The sequence below is a fragment of the Mesoplodon densirostris genome, chromosome 7, assembly GCF_025265405.1.
Source record: "Mesoplodon densirostris isolate mMesDen1 chromosome 7, mMesDen1 primary haplotype, whole genome shotgun sequence".
Lineage (NCBI taxonomy): Eukaryota > Metazoa > Chordata > Mammalia > Artiodactyla > Ziphiidae > Mesoplodon > Mesoplodon densirostris.
Genome location: NC_082667.1, coordinates 109,677,031 through 109,680,456, shown reverse-complemented (window position 1 = coordinate 109,680,456; position 3,426 = coordinate 109,677,031).

The following is a 3,426-nucleotide window of genomic DNA, read 5'->3' as shown; positions in this document are numbered from 1 at the left end:
TGTATTATCCAGATGCAAAGTAGTATATTTTTTTCCTTTCCTTCTGTAATCCTCTCATGTATCCTCAGCCTGCCCTGTGACTGAGCCAGGACCAAAGCTCTATCTCTTTCTATCTGTTATGGAGGACAGATTGGATCACCTCTATGTTTTAGCAATTCCAGGAAGCAGAGGCTGGAGAGGTGATGAGGCTTGGGCTTGGTCAGGCAGTAATGAGCTGAGTGGCTGGGTTTGGACTCAGGAGAACATGCTAGAAAGTAACAAGGACATTTTTGATGCCATCCTTGATATTGTTTGACATCATCAAAGTCATCATCATCACCTTCTTCATCTTCAAATGCCCCTGTGGTCCTCTTCTCCCTTGGGAATCCTTTATTTCTCTATTCTGGATGGTTCAGTTGATATTTTCTCTCTCAGGAAGCTTGCCCAATCTCCCTAGGTGCCAGGGGTCTCTCATCTCCCATGGCACTTGTTCACCTCTCTCTCCTGGTACTTTACACTGAGTTCTGTATTATAGTCATTTGTGGAGATTTCCTTTCTTTCCTACTGGGTTTAGGTTCCTCAAGGGAAGGTCTCATGTCTTTTGGACCTTCGTGTCCCCTTGTCAACATTCCTTGTACCCCAGAAACCTCTGTGAATACCAGAGGGCTTAAGAACCATCTGTCTTCAGGGAGCATCTGTGAGACCCAGTGCTCGGCTGGATGCTGAGGCATGTCCTCCAGAAGCTGGTTTGCTAAGGCAGCTCTGCACCTGCTCAGTCCTGCAAAACGCACGTTCTGCTGATACAGGGGCTAAGGACTGGCCAATCCAGGTCTCCCCGTCAGTCATTCCTGCACTCCTGCCCTGAGCCACGGGCTGGGCCTGGGTTCCTTTGTGCCTGAACCATTTCATTCCCTTTGTGACGATGGAAGTAAGGCCTGCCTGGGCACTCAGGGGCAAGGGAGAGAAAAAGGGCTGGAAAGGATGGAGGGGGATGTGGGGAGTTGGGGAGGAGACCGAGGGGAGTCAGTATGGGGTCCCTGCTTTGCCCTGAAGAGTCCCAAACTCCTGCCCAATCCGGAGACATGAAGGAGCCGTTTCTCCATCCTTCTGTTCCTGGCCCTCATCAGCCCCCAAGTGCCTTCTTTGTCCTGGAGAAATAATGGCTTGTCAGAGAGACACGATTATTACTAATTGCTAGATTGCTTTGCGCCTGTTATTCCCAGACAGGCAAGGCAGGGCCTGTCTCTGGAGGGGGCCTCTGGGTGACCTCTTCCTGGAGAGGGAGAAGCCAGCACAAGGAGATTGAAGGAGCGAGAAAGACAGGCCAGTGTCCTCTTGTCTCTCCTGGTTTACAGCTGTGGCCCTTTCGGGATGATGGGTGGGGAATCTGGGTCTGGGATTATGATTCACGTTCACACACGAAGACAGTAAATAGTGACAAAAAAAGCACCCATGAAATCATTCACACCCACATAAAAATACCTGTACATGCAGCCGTTACATGCTCAGTGAGCCACACGTATAAATGCAGTTCCTCAGCGATCAGTGGACACATCAGTAACCACAGATGGGCAGGCTCCACGGTCCGGCTATAATCATTGCCCACACACAGATACTTTGTGTCCAGGATGAACAGAAGTCTAGAGATTTGAGGGTGATAATTACTGCATCCCTCTTCCTACCAATTTCTGAATCAAGTAAAATATAGGCAGAGAGTGACCAAAATATTCCTGTATTTCATCTCTTTTTTAAGACACATGTTTTCACATTTCTGAATTTGGGGTGTGTTTTACAATTGATAACATATTAGATTTGTTGAAATACCAGCTCTATTGCTAGCAAAGTTGATTTAAGGAAATGAGGCCCACACGGGCTTCCTACCCCTCCCTCTTGTGTTGAGGTGGCCCAGAGTCACAAGCCAACTACCCAGACAGCAGAAGGCCTCCCTGCTTCTGGGCAGCCTGGCCAGCTTACCCTGCCAAGGAGGGGAGGGTGTATGCAGTCCATGCTGACCCCGCTACGCAGGCTCCATGCCCTGGTCTTTTCCCAGTCTTGCCAATTAAGTCAAGAGAGGAGTGGGTCTGGGAAGGGAGGCAGGTGGAGAGGAGGGCAGATTTCTTCCCACTGTTTCCTGGAGGGCAGAACTTCCCATTGTGTGAGTAGGGCCGGAAAACAGGAAATGGTTTTCCCTTTGTGATGGATACATCCAGGTACCATGAATGGGGTGAGTGGGCAAAAACAGATACAGACACCCGCAGATACAATGATTTGCGTATTCAAGTGTGTATTACACAGCAGGTTCAGGTGGGCGAGGAAGACTTGTAAGCAGTTACACCTGTGTGGTATCCACCGTCAGGCACACATGCGCCAACACGGAGCCTCAAGTGCCCACGCCCACATGCGTATACACGGGTCTTCACGCGTGGGCACGTTTGGATGCAGGTGCCCGTACTATGTAGCCCTATTTCCTGGATCTTGGCCAGCATCGTCCTGCAGGGATCCATAAGCCATTTGACAGTGGAAGACAGAGTGTGCAGAGCTGCTCAGAGGCCACTTTATAGAGTTCCTTTAGCCAGAGGGCTGCTGTGGGCTGAGTATGGGCAGCATGCCTGTCATCCAGCCTGTCACTACGGTCGTTTCTTCCCTCTCACAGTAGGCCGCCTGAGTCTGGTCCTCTTGGTGTAGGCTCTCAGCCTCGTGGGGGCACTCCTGGACAGATGTGCCTGCCCCCGTGTAAGTATCCCCTGCCCCCCTCAATCCGCCTTGAACCTGCCCTCTGCAGGCTTCCCCAGCATGCCTCCACGGGAAGGCCTAGAGACTGTCTGGTTCACTTTGGTATTGTCCAGTGGAGGAAACCAAGTCTTCTTTAAAGGAAATTGTGGTGCCACCTTTATTTTAGCTCCTCAAACCCTGACTCTCTGTATAGATTGCATCATTAGGCACAAGCTGGTAGCTCTCCATGCCTCCCTGTCATTTCTAGACTCTGCTTGCCCGCTTCTCCTTAGACTGGAAGCAGCCCATGAAGAGGGGCCATGCCTTCTAACTTAATTATGAATGTCTCTCAGCCAGTTTAGAACTGGCCTTTGGAGATCGCCTAGTCCAGGCCCCATATCGTACTGATGAGTTTACTGAAGCCCAAAGAGAGGAAATAATTTGCCTAGAAGGTCAACACACCTAACCAGGGTCTAAGACAAACTCCCAGCCTCCTCTGTGTGCAGCTCTGAGGTTAGACAGTTAACTGTGAGATATTCATCTGTGTGGACTCTATGTATATGTGGTGTTCATCGTACATGGGTGGCTGCCTTTGTGTGCTCCTGTGGATGGGCTCCTGTGTATGGTGTGTTTCCATATGTGGGAAACTATGCAGATTTTCATGGGAATGCTCTGAATGTATTGATTTGAATTCTGTGTATAAACGAGCTTATGCATCCATCTACATACACCTAA